We start from the raw sequence: 20,760 nt of genomic DNA on the forward strand, positions 1-20,760 counted from the left end.
ATTTGTAAAAGGCATTAGTGGGGAACAACCTAAATATTCATCAAGAGTGAATATGTTGTAGAAATCAAAAGGAGGAAACCACTGCCACACACTGAGAGACGGTGTACAATGTTGAGCAGAAGAAATTGAACACAATGGATTATATACTGTACACTTTTCTTTACATACCGCTTAAAACAGACAGAATGAATCTCTGGCTTTGACTGAAGTCAGAATGATTAACTTGGGGGTGGGTGAAGGGGCAAGGCATAAAGGAGGCTCATACTTTTAAACAATCAGAATGGTGATTCTGCAGATGTGTTAATTTTGTAAATCTTACCAAGCTATACATTTGTTCATTTTTGTATGTGTATGTCATACTTTCTTAAGAAGGAATTGAAATTGACCTATAGGAGGAAAGACTAGGTGCTCAATTGTTGTCTTCAGGCAAATACAGGATTGTATTTAAAACAAGGACAGGAAGTCTAGCTTATATCCCGGTAAGTGGAAAATCAAACAAATATAAGTTAAAGCAAAAGAGAATCTGGCCAGGCAGGAAGAAAGACTTGTGAAAAATAAGGCTGATCAAATACAAACATGGTTTGTGGGAAGATGGGAAGGGTTTGTCCTAGAATCTTCTAGAAGAAAACAAATGGTGTCCCAACACCAAGGAGATTCCATGTCACAGTCATGAACAAAGCTAGATAAAATAATTATTTCTTTGATTCTAAGATGTACATTTTGTCACATTTTAACATCTCTGAGATCTAGATGTGTCATGGAGTCCATGGCACTTGGCAGTTAATGGTAGTATCTCTTTAGGTCCAGAAAATAATGGTGCATCAATATAAGATTGTAAGATTGAAAGGCACCTTCAATTTGTTGAAATATGGTAATAAAACCCCTTCCAGCTTTAAGATTCCCATGTGAGCCTCATAGTGAGGGAGGTTTATTCCCTTAGGAAAGCGTTTTTTATCCCTCCTGAGGGTTGTTGCACGAGAGGGTCAGAAGGGACATCATCCATTATGGGCACTCAATAAATATTAAGCATCAGCTGTGGCCCACAGCCAGCTCTGAATAAAAATTGGCATACGTTAACATTTATTGCTCATGGACTTTGTGACTGATGGTCTCTCTCTCTCTCTTTGTATAATCCACATTTGTAATGGCAAACCCCAAGGTAGAACAGAGGGAGAGCCCATGGTAGATGATACTTTCCTCTGCAGAGTTGGAGGCTGGGATGTGTGAGAGCAGCCTGTACGATACAGAGGTGCCCAGGACACAGGCAAAGACAAAAGTCTTGATATCAGAGCTTGTTGCCTTAGCAGGGATCTCAGAAGCCATTCCCATAAAAGAAGTGCAATGTTGGGGAGTGTTTCTCTGCAGGGAATGAATTGAGGGGCTTGTATATCAATGTGTGTCCATACCCAGAGACTGAATATCTGTCCATGACACATACACTTGTGAAGAAGACCGGCTCTGAGCTGGCAGAGTTTAAGAAGCCAAGCCTTGCTGGCAGAAGAATCCAAACCAGTCGTCATGAGTGGAAGGCACAGCATCTCTGTGTGGGTACGCAGATGGGTGGTGTTGTCTGGCTGAGGTGCTTGCTTTTGCCCATCAACCAGCAGAACATTCTTCTCACTTGCACCCCAGGGAAAGGAGTGGAGATCTTGTGTCACTCCCTGTTGGGGATCAAATTGGAAGCAATGCCCCAAGTCTCCTCATTTGGTGTGGGGTGTAGATGGATAGAGTGTTTGGGGGAAGTTCAAGAGGAGGCAGCTTATAGGAAATTAACCTAGCATACATCGAGGAATTTGTACTATTTGATTGCACTTTGTGTTTTTGACTCTCTCCTGCTCTGGGCTATCAGAAAGAGTAGATAGTTTCCATGGGGAGGAATTAAGTCATCTAGGTTTTCTCACAGCAGAGGATACCTGAAAGATTTAGTAGAACCACCATGTGGGGTTTAAGTCTCTCATCATCTTTCAAGCTTGATTAAATAGCTCTGGCTATAAAAGGGAGATGCAGGAAGCAAGGCACTGAGTCCCATCAGGGTTGCAGGCCCTGCTTGGCCGGGGCACTGAAGGTCACTGGATCAAGAAGGGGAGACTTGCTGTTATTTTTCTTCCTGCCCGAGATTTGGTTAGGAGGAGACAAGCAAAGAACAGAGATCAAAGGTTTTGCTCTTCCAGGGGCATGGATTGCCCCAAGATTGGCTTTAGCTGTGAATGGCCATTCATTTAAGGAGATGGATTGCACAGACTGCAGAGACAGAGCTCAAATACCTGAAAGCCCTGCCCTGCCCTCTAGAGTTAAGTTAGTGGATGAAGAGCCACCATGTTGCTGCTCAAGGGATTGATTCCAGAAGCTGCCAGGGGACTCACACCTTTGCTCTTTGGGCATAACCACAATGCCTCCCTGCCTCTTAAAATCCTCCCATGGCCCTGCTCCCCATTCACCTCCTACCCAAACAAATGCCACCTGCATGCAAGACTCTGGTAGATTCCACGGATGGGTGGGATCATATTAAAATGATTGTGTGGTGTGTGTCTCCCCCACCGCCTACCCCTATGTTCATCCAAGATGGGGCCTGAAAACCTTTCTCCTAGGACAGCTAGACATGAGTCACCTACTGCCTGTGGAAAGAGGGTTGTTACAGAAATAGAAGCATAGATGGGGGCGAGTACTTGATGACTGAGTTCAGTAGCCATTGGTTTAAGTGTGAGGCAGATAGATTTGGGTGTACATTTGCACAGCTAGTTTATTCCACTCCCAGATTAGATAAAAGACTGACAGGCATGGGAGGAGGGCACGCTCAGATAGGAACACAAAATCAAGAGATGATCAGCTTCTGGCCTACCACACACATTAGAAGTGTGTGTCGGGGGGTTGCTGTGTATCAGTTCCCTGGCAGAAATGTGCTCAGTCATGCTCCAAAACACAGCTCAGCCCCATATCCAGCCATCCTGGAGGACAACCCTCTGTCCAGTGGTCTGGGACATTCGGAAGTCCCCTATCACTGATGCCAGTAAGGGTGGTAGTGCCTGATGGGAGGTCTCCAGCACTTGGCCAAGTTGGAATTAGATGGAGGGTGTTTGGAATTTCATGAAGTTATAACAGTGAGATATACATAGGCCTGAGCTTGACTCCACTTGGACTTTCATCTGACTCTATTCTTGTGATGTTTTCTCCCCTCTTATGATAAATATTATAGTGATCTGGGTAGAGACTCTATCTCTCCTGGTGGGATAGAGATTATATGCTATGAATCTTTGGAGCTTCACAATGCTTTAGACATCATAGGTACTGTAAAAAAGATATTTGCAGAAAACTGGAGGAAATCTTAAGGAGATATGGTTAGAGAATAAAATATAAGTAAATTAAAAGTATGAGTCAAATCATATCTTTGTATTTCAGATTTCATACTTTGTGGTCTTGCTTCAAGTGCATCTTCTCTCACAGATTATGGTTGTTGCTGATGTCCTATTATGAAATATTACCATGAAGTGTAGTAATTTGGCTTAGATACTATTTCCTTCTTCTCTGTGTTTCATTCAACAGAAGACATGACCTTTGCTAGTTTATGGCACTCATCTCATCTGGAGTAATTTGTTATGGATTGCTGAAGACATGACCCCCAGTGAATTGTGCTTCCCCATAGCCATGCCCTAGTGCTGCTCCTCCCATCTGACTGTGGGCTGAGCCCATGTGACTTGCTTTGGCCAAAAGGACATTAGCAGCTGGAAGACAAGCAGAAATTTGGAAAGCCCGTGTGAAGTGGGGTTCATCCCCCCTAGTTTCTGGGAAACTTTGTGCCTCTGTATGAAGAAGTGCCAGCTAGACAACTAGAGGAAAATGCTTGTGGAGAGTCTCTCAGGATACCAGCTGAGAGGTGGACATGCTGGTGAGGCCCTTCTAGACCCTTGAGCCTCTGTTGGGCCAGCCTAGATAAGAAGCATCCTGTCCAATATGCAAAATCATGAGAAATAATAAATATGTTGTTGTTTAGGACACCCAGTTTTGTAGGACTTTGTGGTGCTATAAGTACCACCTGATACATGATTGAGCCTAAGAGTTGGCATAGAAAAAAGTATTTCTGTTGTTTTGTTCCACAGATGATTTCAGATACTATCAAAGCATGTGAATATATTAAATAGAAGCTAATACCATGTCTCTTTCTGGTTCTATGCTGCGCCTTCTAGAGGAATGATGGCCTTCAAGGTTACTGAGCAGTGATCCTCCCTACTGACTGATGGGCATCAAGTGTGAACCTTTACTAATGTTAGAAGGCTGAGTTGAGGATAGGAAACCATGGAGGAGTATCATATTGGGACCTACCTGATACAGCTGGTCTTCTATCCAAATCCCCCATGTCCACCCCACACGATAACCTCAGTTCCAACATGGGAAGGAAAGGGGTTGTCTGGAGTTAACACCTTAGCTTCAGGACTGAGCAGAAGGTGTTACAAGGCTCTCTGGACTTCTCTAACCCTGCATCCATTCCACAGAGACAAGTTATGTCTATCCTTGCCCTTGTCATGTTCTTGGAGGTTCTTGCCACATTTTGTGAATGTTTTTATTCCCTTTATGGTGAGCAGACACCTCAATTCTCATCCCACCCCAAGGACTTTCAGTCAGTCTTCCAATTTCTGGGGCCTCCTCTGTAGAGTGGGGATAAAAAGATACCACCTCCTCAAAAGTGGGCAGGTAGAGCTGTGGGAGTTCAGGGCAATGACCTCTACAGTCTCACAGCTTGTCTCTGTCCCTAAAAGATGTTAGATTGTAGCTGTTCTTGAACCTGCTCTACAATTACATCGACTTTGCCTGATACCTTGTGGCTGCTTTGGGGGCCCATGACACAAAGGAATGTGTGATGGCACCATAGGACCGGCCCGTGTATAATGGAGAACATACACTTTTAAGGAGAATCAGCTTCAGCAGAGCCCATAGTCTCCTTACTGCCTTTCAGGGAGCACAGGGCTGGGCTGCCCATTCACATTCACTGGACAAGTGGTGGGTGTCAGGCCATCACAGTTGGCAACTTCTCCCAGGGTACCACATATATTTGTTCAGATGTAAAATATTGAAAACCTTGGCTCAGGTATAAACTGGAGGCCCATTTCCAGAAAGAAGGAGTTCCCCAGGAATCCTTCAGTCTTCACTTAAAGTTCACATAGGTTTTCTTTGTCTTGAGTGAGAAGTTCCTTGTTGCTTCTTTAAAACAAGACCTGGCAAGAACTAGTTTGCCTACAGTGATTTAAAGGGAGAGGAAAGTTCTGTGAACAATTTTGACTCTTAAATTGCTTTATATAGTTTTTCAGAACTGAATTAGTTATTGTGAACTTTTATATAAGTGGATTGAAATGATCACCTGTAGCTTTGGTCCTTGGATTTCATTGAAATTGTGGCAAAGTATAGTATTATGGCTTTAGAGATAAGGCCAGTACCCATTGATTTATACTAATAGTAAGGAGCATTCGCCCGCCTTTCAAGGAATAATGAGTATACTCTTTGAATATTAATAGTCATAAAGATGGGTGAAATCCAGCATTTGGTATGCCTCACCAGATACCAGCCCCCAGAATTCCAGGCTGACTCTGCTTTAGTATGTAACACGCCATTTCTGCTTCGAGGGCAAGTTTTTCTCCTATGAGCCGCTTGGTTAACATTTTTAACATGCTGGAAGCTCAAAAGTGTTAATTGACTGCTAATTATTAATAGCACATATGCAGAAAATTCTTTGTTTTAGAAATGCATGAATTTGGCAATCCTTTAGAGAGGAGTTTTCAGAAAGGGATCATTTTAGATGTTAAATATTACTCATAGGAGGCATTGAGGTTTGGGGAGTTGGACTCTGAGGAATGCAAAGAATAGCTTGAGGTTGTTGAACTGACATGAAAACATAGTCATCCATCTGTAAGGTCTCAAGGTCGAAATCTCCATTTCTACACCAAAATACATACCCATCTCCCCTTTCCCTAGCATCACTGAGGATTCTGAGCGTCTTTGGTTGACTGGCAAAATGGGAGTGTATGTCATGGGGTGCTTGAGAGAAGGGGGTCTTGAGACAAAGCCACTCTGATGAACATTTTTCACAGGGTGGTGATGTGTAGTGTCTTCTTTTGTCTTTCCTCTTTGTTGCGATCCCATAGAACTTTCTACAGTGATGGATATGTGCTGTATCTGCACTGGCCAATATAGCTGTTGAGAACTTGAAATGTGATCAGTGTGACTGAGCAACTGAATATTTAATTTCTTTTCATTTTAATTAATTTAAATTTGAATAGACACATATGGTTAGTGGTTATCGTATTGGACAGGACAGCTCTAGAGTATGCAGAATTCATGCTGTAGTAGAATTTGTCCAGACTCTCAGTGTGCCACTTGGGGCCACATCTACTCAGTGCCCTTGGAACCTGGGTAGGACTCCAGAAATTGTGAGGTGCTGGGGAAGCACTTCCAGACTAGCCCCTTAAACATGATCATTTTAGTGAGAGGTCCAGAGAGCTGGTTGAAGCCCCATTTAACAAAAATCCTTTCCCTTGGAGTGTTTAAGACTTATAGAGCTATCATTTAAAAAAAAAAAAAGATAATAATATATGTTGACAAGGGTGTGGAGAAACTGGAAGTCTCATCCACTGCTGGTGGGAATGTAAAATTGGGCAGTTGCTTTTGAAAACAGTCTAGCACTTTCTCAAGAGGTTAGACGTAATGTTACCATATGACCCAGCAGTCTTACACAAGAAAAATGGAAACCTATGTCCACATAAAACTTGTACACTGTTTATAGCAGCATGATTCGTAAGAGCCAAGAAGTTAGAACAACTCAGATGTCCATCAGCTGATGAGTGGATCATGAAAATGTGGTATACCCATACAGGGGAATATTATGGGGCAATAAAAAGAAATGAAACACCGATACATATGACAGCATGGATACATCTTGAAAATACTAAGCTAAGTGAGAGAAGCCATTACAAATGAACACATACTGTGTGATTCCATTTATATGAAATGTCCAGGTAGATACAGTGGTTCCTAGGGCTGGGGGGCGAGAGGAAATAGGGAGTGACTGCCAGTGGGTGTGGGGTCTGTTCTGGAAGGGATGCAGAAGTTCTGGAATTGTGGGTATGGTTGAACAACTCTGTGACTGTACTAAAAGCAATTGATTTGTGCACTGAAATGGGTAAATTGTATGTGGTTTTCTGTGAATTATGTCTTAATCAAGTTGTTGCACTTAAACTATCATAAATTAGATGCAAATGGAAACAAAGAAAGAAAAACAGAACAAGTATAGAGACTCCCACCCCTCCCCCAGACACAAGAATGGTGCGGGGGCACATGTAGAGTCCTCGGCGAGATTCCAGATGGGGCTTCCTCTGAGCTCTCCTCTCTGCTGCCTTGTTAGGGGTCTGGTTTTCATTTAATGACTGTGGGTGGGTAGAGGTTTGATTATATCTATGGATTAAAATAATGACTAGGAGACACAATGAATTCCTAATCTAAAGTGTTTTGAAGCATTTGATTGAATATGTGGACAAAATTAAAATGGAAATTCATTTCTCATTCACTCCTCCAGCAAATATTTAGTAAGTACATACTGTGTGCCTGGGACACTTCTCAACCCCAGAGAACAGCAGTGAATAGGACAGAGGAGACTCCTGCCCTCCCAGTGAGCCATCTAAGCTCTAGGTGCTGGGTTGGAACCAGGCAAGTCCTTTGGTCGGGTCCGAATTGGAGACTGATGGCACACTCCATTTGAGTAATTTTAGAAGAGATTTAAAAGGGGCCATTTAAAACATATGAACAGGGGATGGTACAGAACCCCAGGACTTGTGTCAGCAGCTTCTCCCTGCTGGAAGTGGTGAGGCGAGGCTCGGTTACAGAGGGTGGAGAGTGGGGGGCTGGGCAGGGAGGGAGGACCACCTGCAGGAACTGAGCTCAGCCCATAAATGGCCCAAAAGGAGGAGTCCGGGGAGTCAGGACCCCAACTTCCCTCCTTTCTACATCCCACCTGTGGTCCCTTTTGGATGAACCCAAGTGGAAGCCAGAAACGAGGGAACCCTGTTGGCACAGTCCATGCGAGTCATCCTGCCAGGGTAGAGCACAGGTGGGGAAGGATGGAGTGGATCTGGAGAGGTGGATGGGCGATGTCAGGAAGAGGTGGGTACAAGCTTGAGAAGGATGAACTTCTAACCCACACACTTGTGATCTTTAGGACCCAGAGGTGAAGCCAACGTATTTCTTGGCTTCTGAGAAGACTCCAAGTCTGGGTCCAATGGGAGCAGTCCTTGCTTCTCTCAGCGGAATGTGAACACCATAGGGGTGGGGATCTTTGTCTCTTTTGTTTGCTACTGTTTCCTCAATTCCCAGAACAGTGTTGGCACTTAGTAGATGCTCTATGAGTAGTTATTGGGAAAACAGTAACAGCTAACACCCTCTGCGGGGGTACTAGGGGCTAGGTGCTACACTAAATTATTTACATACATTGCTTTGTTGTTACTCTCATTCTACGAATAAGGAAACTGAGGCACAAAGGATTAAGTATCTTGCCCAAAGCCACACAACCTGTCCATGGCAGAGACATAATCTTTTAAGCTAGTAGTTCTTTAAGATTTTGGTTAGGACTCCTAGACCCTCTTCAAAATTATTTAGGAGACCTTTGGCTGATGTAAGCTATATCTATTTGTATTTATTGAATTAGAAATGAAAACTAAGAAGAGTTTACAACATTAATTTTTGGGTTCATTTAATAGAGCAGTAATCTATCTATTACCTGTTGACATAATACCATTTTTTATTAAAAATACTATGTGGAAAACAAAAATCATATGTATTTTTGCACATTTCTGTCAAGTCTGGGTTAATAGAAAACAAGTCGATTTTCACATCTGCTTCCTGTGTAATAATCTGTTACAAATGTGTTGTTTGAATCAAAGTACATGAGGAAAATGAGAGGTCATACCAATACACAGCTGGGAAAGGAGGGATATTTTAACAGTCTTTTCATGTAATTGCGGATTTTCGCCCTTGATACTATGCTACAGCTTGTCAAGTGATAGTTTTCCGAAGGTCAGCTATAATATGGAATGTGAAACCCTATCTGTGAACTTTTCTTACTTTGTTACTTTAAAACTTACTTGCTGACCTGGCACTTGAATGGGTCTTTCATCCATGTTTGATTCTGTAATATCATGCATGGGTGATCTGGAAAATTCTGATTCCTCAAGTTATGCAGATCTTCTAAATGTTGGCACATTTTGTCTTATATTAGAGAAAATGAATTCACTGGTGTCACCGTCAATGTTATTGGAAAAGTCTTTAATTATTGAGAAGATTTCAAGGTCAAGGCAACATGACACAAGTTTTCAAAATTCTACTTCCACTTGGAAGTTCAAATTTTATCTTTGACAATGAAGACTATCCACTTGTTTTCCTTGAAGTAACAGGTTCTGTTTGTTCATTGAAAAAAAAAAAAGTCTGCCAAACACTCACGTCTGAAGGACTATAGCTTGTGAGTCAGTGGTTCATTCAAGTTAAAATGGCATATCATGAAAACAATGGCTAGTTCCATTTGCAGCTACAACAATGAACAGTTGTACAAGTGCTGTTCCGTGGGACAACCCATGGACTATAGCCACAGTGAGTTTCTCTTTTTGTCACACAGAATACTAAGAAGTGGGTCCCCAAGTATGGCTCTATGATGAAATCAGTCATTTCTCTGGTTTTATCAAAGACATACCAAAGGACAGTGGCATTTCTGTTTTGTTCCATACCATGAGTGTGCACTGGTGGAGAATACAAGACTGTTAGCAGAGTTTGGTGCTACTGCCTTGATTCGTGGTAAAGAAGCAGCTGTTTTATCCACCATTACTCTGACCATCAGTGCAAATGTTAGCTCAGTAGGGGAAGGCAAATAGCATTTTTTAAGATTATAGAAACAATTTAAACTTGTGGAACTCTAAAAGGATCATGACGATCCCCATATTTTGAGAACTACGATTTTGAGCGATGCCTCCTTTTGAATAGCTCCTCCTTAAACCTTTAGGTCATTGCCTTGACTATTCTCATGCCTATTGTCCCAGATTCTCTTCTTCATCATACCATTGAATACGAGGTTTAGAAAATGAAATTCTGGACCCATATTGCTTCATCATGGAAATGCAGTTCTCCAGTATTTGTACAAATAGTCCAGGATAAACACCCCAACCAAAACAGCTACATCGTAGAAATTTTTGAACCTGATTCAGTTAAGTTGTACGAACCTTACTTCCACTTCCATCCATTCCCTCACTCCCAGATTCTAAAAGGATATTATATTGCTGACCTGTCTCCTAACATTAGAACCCCTCAAAGTTCTTGGAAGTAATCTCTAGAGCAGGTGGAATGCCTAGACCTATTTGTTTCCCTGGTAGTAGGTTAGCTAATTTTACTTGCCAAGAAAGTTGATATTGGACAACCCACTCTAGGATAACCTTCAGAAGTGACAGAGATGAGCTGTAGTATCTTCTTGTTGTTCAAAGAGAAAAGAGAGATGAGATAGTCACAGGTCACGGCCAGTATGTGGCAGCCCACAGCCACTAGTAAGAACCAGAAGGACCAATGATGTTAAGGTAGTGGGCTATACTTGTTTTCTTCTCCAAGTGTTTTAAAACCAAACCAAAATCATTTATCATACTGATTATAACCTACAAGAGTGACATTATTCATTTTTTAATATCATTTTATGTCTCAAAGGACATTCTTTTAATCATAACATCAATACAATCCCTGATGAGTGTTCTCCTGTCTTGAAAGTTGCTTTATGTACTGCGGGCAGAACTCTTAGGAATCCGGGGGCCCCCTGGGCTCTGTCTTCACAGACTCTAACTTAAAACCGCATTGCCCTTGAAGAGCTACTCTGTAGTCTGAGCTGTTTCTTCTACTTAATTTCAAAGCTACTAATTTGGGTCTCAATAGTGGCCATCCTCTACTTCAATATATAGATGGAAATTTAGAGGTCTTTTTTATTTTATTTATTTATTTACTTATTTGATAGAATGAGAGAGCACAAGCAGGGAGAGGGAGGAGCAGGCTCCCCACTGAGCAGGGAACCCAACGCGGGGCGTGATCCTCGGACCCCGGGATCATGACCTGAGCCAAAGGCAGATGCTTCACAGACTCAGCCACCCAGGTGCCCCTATAGATAGAATTTTAAAATTAAAGATCTTATTTATTTAAAGTCTTTTTAAAATATATGCTGCAATTGAACGTTACTTTATTATTATTATTTTAAGTTTTCCTCTGTACTCTATTGTAACTCTGTTTCTTAAGGATCCCCATTTTCTGGGTTTCTCTAACCCCAGGCCCTAGTAATTTTTGGCTCTGGGTCCAGAGGCAGCCGTGTCGCCCCTGGCAGGATGCTCAGCAGGCTCCATCTCTAAGGGCAGGTGTTGTCGAGACACCAGCAGGAAACCAGGAGACCCGGAGGCCTACTTTGCTCCTTGGCTAAATAAGGCTTTAGGGTTGAGTGCTCTTCGGGGCTGTGGGCTAGGGTACGGGTACAGACCATCTTTTCCCTTCTCCTGGATGTCTTTCCAGGCCCATGGACACGGGCGGCTCCCAGCAGGGACCTGGGATCCCCATGGAATGGCTATTTTGCAGGGACATTGGGACCTTTCCAGAGTCTTCCACAGTCAACCCCCAGAGGGAACAGAGTCTCACCTTGTACCCCGCAGGGCTGGCCCTGCCCATCACCCCAGGCCCAGCGGCTGTGCTTTTCATCAGAGAGGCCTGAGCTCATGCCAGAGTCGGAGGGGAGAGGTCTGGAGTCAGAGAAATGCCTTCCTGCCTCTGCATCTCTGGTTTGGCACATCAAGGGCCATGCTCCTTAGACGGTGTTTACGCTCATCCATATTCATGACCCGTGGGCCCACATTCTCTCTACGAGAATAAATATGAAGCCATTTTCCAGAATGAAGCAATTTTTCCCCCCATGTCTTAGTTATAAGGTTAAAAATGGCCATTAAGTGATTAGCGTGACTGAAGTCATGGAGCAACATTCATTTGAAAGTCGAGTTCTCTTTAATGTGCGCAATCGATTTCATTATCAAGTGTCCTTTACAGCCAGTTTCGCCTTTTTTTCCCGAGCTTTCCTGGTGTGGCACCAGATCAAAAGGGTACGCTGGAAGGAAACATCTACATTTTATGCTGCGGCTACGTGACCAAATCCCAAGATCCATTAATGGAAAAATATGCATCCCTCTTGTGCCCTATTATGAAAATACACCTTATCTTACCTGATTAAACTGTCAGCTCTTATTAAAATGGATTCTTGTAGCTGAAGAAACTCAAGCTTGGTGGAACTTGCAGAGAAGTATAGAAAAATTGTTACCTCAGCAAACTCTGAGTTTATTACCACAACTTCAGCCTTTCTGCCCCTTCGGATGTTGAGCCATGTGGCAAAACCCCTTTGTCTCACTCTGTGACTTCTGAGGAAAATTTAAAAAAAAAAAGAAAGAAAGAAAAAGCCCTAAATGAACTTTGCTTGTCTGTTGTCTGGGGAACCAGGGAAGACTCCACATCTGCATTTTGCATTTCTGTGTTTTATAGATTATCTTTCTTATCTTGAATAGTAGAGATGAGATTCTCCGTGAAGACTAGGGACTTTTTGTTCAAGCAATTTCTCTCTTTTAAAACAACTGCATATATACAGATTTTTTTTTTTTCCCTTTCAACTAAAGATCGAGTCTGAGAAAGGAAATAAAGGATCAAGACAGCCAAACACTCAGGCAAAAAAAAAAAAAAAAGTATTGGATAAATTACCCGAAGGCTTCCTTCTTCCCCTGTGAAAATGTGGCACTGGAATGGGCTCCCGGGTAACACAGAAGGTCTGTGTTTTCTGTTGTGGCTCAGTTTTACTTAGATATCAAGGAATAATCAGGCAGAAGGTCAGGGCCAGGCTGCCACCAGGAGAGCCGGGAAAAGCCTGGTGGCTTCTCCGAAACTGCATTTCTGGAAAGAGCCGGGGTGGCTTCAGGAGGGGTGGGGAGAAGAACGTGAGGGAACGGAGAACGTGGAGAGCCACGTTCAGGGACAAGGAGGGCAAGCATTTCTGCTCAAGCTCATCCAGTCTGATTTCATCTCATTTGTGAGTGTGTCTCCCCCGACTTTGAGTCAAAAGAACAGGGCGACCCTGGAGCATCTTCTGATGTCAGGCTTCTTGGATGGCCTCGCACCCTTCCCCCACATTCCTCTGCTTCTGGTTCCTTTTGGCATCCAGCAGGCGCTTCCCCCACATCCTGATAATGTGTGGATTCAACCGTGCTTCCGGCACTGCCTTTTAGGTCTGGAAACAGTATAAGATTTTTTTCCATAGCTAAAATACAGATGAATGAACTTAACCTTCACATTAACCTGGGAAGTAGGTGCAACTATTAGCCCCCTTTACAGTAAGGGAAACTGAGCCCTAGAGGGCTTAAGCAGCTCATCGAAGGTCACACAGCAAGTGGGGGCAGCCAGCAGTCAAACCCTGGGATATTGTCTTGTTCAACATGACAGACGGCATGGCTCATGCCCTGACTTCCACCTCAGGCTGCGGCGCTCCACTGTTTCTTCAGCGTGATGGCTGTAAAACCTCATCCCCTACCCTGGAACCTGCCATCTTCTGTGTAGTGTCCCTCTTGTCCCCTCACTGTGACCCTCTCCCCGATTTCCTACTCTGCATCACTCCTAACACCCATGGTTTGTTATTCTGAATTTTGAAAACCACCCTGGGGAAAGCTCCGTCTTTCTACAATGGAGTAAGTAGACCTTACCATATTTCCTCAAATCCAAGGTCCACCGTGGTAAGATGCGCCATTGTTTTATGTGTGACTAAGAAAGACCAAAAAAAAAGAAAACCAAAAACCTGTCAACTTAACTATGACACCATCCCTCGGAAGACACTTCCTGACTTTGGAGAGGTTCAGCTGCCTCCAGAAATTTGGGCTCATTTGCTTACCCATAAGCATCTGCACCTTTATGTTGAAGGGCTCTGACAAACCAGGAAGACAGTGATGGGCACAGCCCTTACCCTCAAGGGGCCAGATGCTCCTGGGACCTGGCTGTGTACCCCAGAGAGCGTGTTGGAGCTGGAGGTCTGCAGCCCGACCACTCTAGGTTGAGACCCAGGGGTGGTGCCCCCTCACAGCTGCCTGAGCCTGAGGGGGCTTGCCCTGGCTCCGCCTCCCCAGGTGGGTAGGAGATGAGGTATTCTGAGACAAACACGGGGCAGGGAGCAGAGCAACGGCTCATCGCCATTTCCGTCAGTGTTTGTTGACTGTGCTCCCAGCAGTCTGCTCCCCAAGGCGGACGCTCAGGGCTTAAGGGAAGAGTTAGCCCAGCAGGTGCATACAGCACCTTCACTGTAGCCCCGAACCCAGGGAACACAGACTTGTATCGCGGCTAAAACGTCTGCCAGAACGTGATTCATCCGAAAGGCTCCTCCCGAAATGCGTGCAGATCGTCCAGGGGACATTGTTCCTGGAGCTAGGTCCGTGGGCCTCGTTCAGAAGAGCTCATCTGCTCTCCCGTTCAGGACGAGGCTGGCCGTGGGATGGACATTTGTATAGCAACCTGAAAAATAGTGTTTAGCAATGCATTTTCCTTCTGTGAAGTGCGTGCTCGTGTCTATTTCTCCTATAGGACATTTTGTGGCATTTGAAGTTGAAACATTTGAGGGAGAATTCAGTGTGGGAAAGTGGGCTGTTTTCCTGCTTCCTGAAAGCCCCCCAAGGCCATGCTCCCCACGTGGCGAGTGTGGTGCCCTGGCCTGGGCATCATCAGATGTCCTTGTCGTTCCTTAGGAGGGCAGTTTGCTGGCTCTGCTGGGTCCCCAAAGAGCATCTGTGCGGTAGGAGCCTCAGAACACGTAACTTTTTTCAGCCTCTGAATCCTGGGGTATAACTAGAAAAGTCATTTTATTTTATTAAAATTTAAAAAAATAAATCAGACGAGATAGTTGGTGCACACATGCACCAGAGGGGCAGGAGACTGGAAGAACTGGTTGGTTGAGGTCGGGCATCATATAGGATGCTTCGGCAAAGTGGAGATATACGTAACACATCCCTGGCTTCACTGCCCCTTAATTAATGTAAGATGTCGATTTAAGCACAGACACGCACATACACACTCTCTCTTTTAGTGTGTAGCTGGGCCTGCAGTACGTCTTGTAAATTTTCTGGTTTGAACAAAAAGGAGAATCTAGGTATCTTTCTTTTTTCTTGGTTTGCAATTCGGTGGGTGAGATGTATTTTCTCCCATCTGGGTGATGATGTGTTTCCTGCCTCTCCCAGTGCCTTCTGAGTCTCGGCGTGTGGTTGTCTTTGCTTTGGTTGTTGTGAGTTTGCTCATGAGCTTCTCGCTGCATCTGCCTTTTGTTCCCTGCGTGTGTCTTTCCTGCACACAGAGCAGGTTTCTGCACAAACCAGGGCTCAGTGAGTGTGTTTGTCCGAGGGCCACAGGAGGAGATAGTGGTGCTGCCCTTGGGAAGGTCTATGGCGTCTTCTCCATGGCGTCTCCTTGGGGAAGTGGGGTACCTGCAAAGCTCAGAAGGCTAGACTCAGCATGTCAGCTGTGGGGAAGCTGGCCACCTGCTGGGCCTCTTGGGCCAACTGGAGAGTCACCCAACTGCACACACCCCCCCACACCCACACCGTGACACCCACTAGCGGAGCCCGCTCTGTGCTTTTATCTAAATAATTTGACTGCAGTGGCCAAGGAGACAGTTCTTAGGGGAAGTGATTAGGCAGTTAACATCTTGGAGCTTTCAAAATATCTCATCTAAGGAATGGTGAAAAGAAAAGAAAGTGCTGTCCTCTTCCTCCTCCTGTGTTACACCTCCGTCCCAAAGCTTTGTTCTGAGAATGAAAACAAGAACATATTGCTTTCCTGGCTGGAAAACCCAAGCAAATGTTACCCTCCCAAGTCGCATTCCCTGGCTTGTCCTTTTAAAGGAGTATGAGTGTTTGTTGCATACTGAAGGAGAGAAAGCTCTTTAATGAATATTAACAATGGGAAAGGGATTAGTGCCCAATCCCCTATGATTCGTTTTTCGAATCCACCTCTAATTGTGCACAGCTATTCGTAGACCACTTAAAACCCTACAAAGCAGAGGGGACAACCAGAGGGTGGTGCTTCTCCCCGGAGTCTCAGAAGGGCATCCATAGGGGCTGTCCAGGCTCTGTCTCCTTATCTTTCCCTTAGGGCTGCCCTTTCATCCACTGACTGGCTCCAGGAGCTGCTTCCAGCCTTCCTTTCCAACAGTGGAACACCAGCGGGGCCCAGCATCGCATCTCTGTAGCACACAGAGTTCTGTTCCACGTGTAGGGGAGAGTTTTACCGGAAAGAGCAGAGATTGGGGAAGTGGGCAACAGGCTTAGGCAGAGGCCCACTGGCCCCAACAGACATGTCTTCATGCTTCCAAGTTATTGTCAACAAAATAGCAACTTGAAGTTTGCCAGTAGATACGTGTGAAGGTTTGTTTCAGAGATAGAGCAGCACCAATTATAGACGACCGCAGCCAGGAGATCCTTCATCATTTAATTAGAAGGAAGAGAGAGAGGAGAGCAGGGGGAGGGGAAGGGCGGGCGGGCGGGCAGGGATGAAGGCCGGAAGGAGGAAGAAAGGCAGGGGCAGGAGGAGAAACAGTAGGTTCCTGTTTTCATCCCCACTCCACACCCCAGTGCCAGAGCTGGGGACGCTCTCTGGTAAACTCATTAATTGCACTCAGTTTTGACAGCCTGCTTCAATCAGTTCAGAAATGCCACCACTGAATAAGCCCATCCGTGAGCCGATAACTGTTTCCTTCCTAAAGACCAGCTCACGCGCCAACTGCAAGGGAAATGGCGTGCTGACACAGTAGCTTAATTACAGGTCTGGCAGAGGAGGACCCAGGAAACGTGCAGGAACCGGGGAGAGTGCAGGCAAGGGGCGTGAAGTCGTGCAGGTGTGATGGATGTTTAAATTGTAACCTGTTGGATGGCGCAGCTGGAGAACAAGGTGGGTTTTGTGCTCAGTATCCGCTTCCAATGGACTTGGGTTCGAAGATATTAATTCCCCTATGGTCAGATTATAGGATATTCGGGAAAGAAAGATGTCAAGAGGATATTTGCTGTTTCTTTCTCTCTACCAAGAAAAGCACGCCAGATGGAATTATTCACCTGAGTTTATAGGCACCGCACAGAAGGGTCAAAGGTCAGCTCAGCTAGCTCCTCTCAGCGCTGGAGCTGCTGGAGAAGGGGCAGGAGTGACTAGTGCTCAGGGTCCTGGATGTGGGACTAGCTCTGCCACCGGTCGGTGATCGAAGACCCCAGCCAAGTCCTTGGAGATCTCTAAGGGTCTGGGCTGATTTCCAAAAGAGTAAGCCATGTTTTCCTCTCCTTCTTTCTCTGATGTGCTTCCGAGAGCTGCGGTTCAGAGGAAGGGCAAGTACTGTGGGTGCTCATGGGGCATCGGACCAGGTCCTTCATGATATTGAGGGAAGAGCAGAGAAGTGTGGGCTCCGTGCATTCACGGTGGAATAAAGACCATTGTTCCAGCTCAGCGTGGAGGGGAGAGTCATTCGTGCTATGATGTTCCTTGTCTTGTTTCAACATTTGTGACAATGACTCAGTTGACACAAGTAGTCACTGATCAGATTTGCAAGGAATGGCTTATGTGCTGGACGACGAAGCCAAAGGGAAAGGCAGAAGCTAAGACGATGGAGATTAACAGGGTAAGTACCGCCGTTTCTCCAGACCCAGTTAGTCGTTACGTTGTGCTGGAATGTTCTCTTAAAACAAACGCACCTGCCTCTCCGTCGTCAGCACATAACCCCAGCCACGGTCATCGGGTGCTCCTAGCCAGTCTCTCCCCTCTTCCCCTGCCCCTTTCCAGTTAATCTCCTCCTGGTAGCCAGACCGTCTCTTTCTTTTTTTTTTTTTTTTAAAGATTTTATTTATTTATTTGACAGAGAGAAATCACAAGTACACTGAGAGGCAGGCAGAGAGAGAGAGGGAAGCAGGCTCCCCGCTGAGCAGAGAGCCCGATGCGGGACTCAATCCCAGGACCCTGAGATCATGACCTAAGCTTAACCCACTGAGCTACTCAGGCGCCCCGCCAGACCGTCTCTTAATGCACATCTGACCAAGCTAGTCAGCCCCATCCCTTTTCCTCAGAACCAGTCCAGGATCAGCGCTCCCCAAGGCTGTGTGGCATCCGGCGCCAGCCTCCTCCCAGCCTCCAGGCTGTTGTCTGGCCTCTCTGCCCCTTGGACACACTGTGTTCCCTCACCTGAGCTCCTGAGCACTTCAGCCCCGCTGCCTAGAACACCCCCGGCTCCCTTCTTTACTGAGTAATATTCCATTCCTCTCCATTGCGTGGATGGACCACGGCGGTGATGAATGCAGTTACAGACACTTTGATACTGGATCGTTGTGTGGACATATATTTTCTTTTTTGGGGGGTGAAGGGACTGAAATTTTCAGTTGTGTATTAAACCTTTGTGGTTTATCCTTAGAAGAAATTGCCTTTTTCCCAAAGTGAACTTCACCGCCTCACGCTCCCCGCAGCGATCCGTGAAAGTTCGGATTTCTCCACACCCTCATCAACATTTGATATTGTCCGTATTTTTAGTGTAAACCATTGGCAGGTGTCTGGGGATATCTCATTGTGGTTTCACTGTACATTTCCCTGATAACTAAAGGTGTTGAGCACCTTTCCATGTGCTTGTCATTTATATCTTTTTTTTAAAAAAAAAGGTTTCATGTAGTTATTTGAGAGAGTGAGAGAGAGCGTGGGCATGAACGGCGGGGAAGGGAGGGGCAGAGGGACAGGGAGAAGCAGGTCCCCACTGAGCAGGAGCCCAACATGGGGCTCGATCTGGGGACTCCAGGATCGTGACCTGATCCGAAGGCAGGTGCTTAGCCGACGGAGCCACCCGGGTGCTCCTTATTTGTCATTTTTCTGTCTTTAAGAAGAGTTTAAATGGAGTTGTCTTCTTATCAAGTTAGTTATAAAAGTTCTTTTTTTTTTTTTTAAAGATTTACTTATTTGAGAGAGACAGCATGCATGAGGGGGGTGAGGAGCAGACGGGAGGGAGGGGGGCGAACCCCTCTAGCGAGAATCCCCTCCCCCTAGGAGTAGTCGACTACTAGTGGTAGACGAGGAGACTCCGCACTGAATTCGGAGCCCGGCCCGAGGCTGATCTGACAACCCGAGATCATAGACCTGAGCGGAAGCCAAGAGTCGGACGCTTAACCAACTGAGCAACCCACTCACCCTGTGACAAAAGTTCCTTATATAATGCAGGGACGAGCCTTTTGCCAGATATAAACGATGCCAATATTTTCTTCCAGTCTGTGGCTTGCCTTTCCCTTTTCTTCATGGTGTCTTTTAAAGGCCAGATTTTAATTTGGATGAAGTCCCATTATCATTTTATTCTTTTATGGTCAGTATTTTTGGAGTTCTAAGAAATTTTTGCTACTGTAAGACATTGAGATTTTCTCTTATGTTTTATTCTGTACGTTTTATAGTTTTAGCTTTTATATTCAGATCTGTAATCCATTTCAAATTATTTTTTGTGTATGGTACAAAGTAAGGGTTGAGGCTCATTTTTTTTTTTTAATCCCTATAAGGGGAGAGTCTGGTGGGTTATTTTCTAAATGGTATTGTCCAGTGAGCTTGAATACTCCCAGAGCTTAAGATTTGGAGCCATGATGGGTTATGTGTCCGTGGAAAGGTAGGTCTGGGGGATCTTGGATTGCCCCCATCCCAGCATGGCTCCTCCACTTTTATCCATTCTTCACTGGTCTTCCGCATAGAGTTTCATCTGAACAGATGGTTCCACATCTGGAAAGTGTTAAAGATCAGTCTGTTCCCTAGGGTATGAGATGGGGAAGCTGGGCCTGGGAAAGGTTGTGGTTTGCCCAGGTGAGTCTGTGTCAGGCTGGAGCTGGAGGCTGGGTCTCCCCTGACCTGCACATCACCTCCCCTCCTCCCCTGTGCAGCCTCTGGTTGAGAGCTGCTGGAGATTCCACAAAAACCCTTATTCGCAGTTTGCCTTTTTGGCATTTTAAACATCGAGAATGGGCAACCCGTAAAGCTAAATAATTTAGATCCTCTTTTTCTGATGCTGTCACTTGCAGGGGAGATAAAAGATGGGTTTGTCGGGAGGGGTGGCAGCCATCCAAAGGCTATGCAAGCACATTCTGCGTCTCGGTGGAAGAGCCCATCTATCAATCGGTGTGGAGCAGAGGTCCGCTTCGTGGGTATCAATTAGAATTTTTTGGTCCACTTTGCGCAGTGCAGCCTGACATTCTAATGATCCGCTTGGGTTTCCAAAGACTCTGCGTTCTTGCAACCTAACTAATGACCACAAGTGCAGGTGGAAGCCCAGTAAGGGCCGAGTTCCACGGTTCAAGAACAAGGCCAGAGAATTCCGGGAGCCCTTCACGAGGCCTTTTGGATGGCAGATGAGAACACGACCCATTCTCTATGTAGCCCACTTTGACCCAGATCATCTTTCTCCCACCACTGAACCCACCATGGTTCCGGCATCAGGGACGGCCGTGTTGTCATATCTCTGCCTCACTATGCCCCCGGCTCAGGGGCATCTGGGACAGCAGGTCACTTTCTCCCTTCATGAACTCATTGCTGCCCTAGGCTTCAAGGCCACTCTGTCACCCGCAGCCCCTTTTCTTTCTCTGTCTTCTTCAAAGGCTCCTTTCCCTTGCTCAGACTCTGTATCTTGGTGTGCACCTGAGCTGCATTCTCTTATCTACC

The sequence above is a fragment of the Mustela putorius genome, unplaced genomic scaffold (genome assembly GCF_011764305.1).
Source record: "Mustela putorius furo isolate JIRA1106 unplaced genomic scaffold, ASM1176430v1.1 tig00003909_pilon_pilon_pilon, whole genome shotgun sequence".
NCBI lineage: Eukaryota > Metazoa > Chordata > Mammalia > Carnivora > Mustelidae > Mustela > Mustela putorius.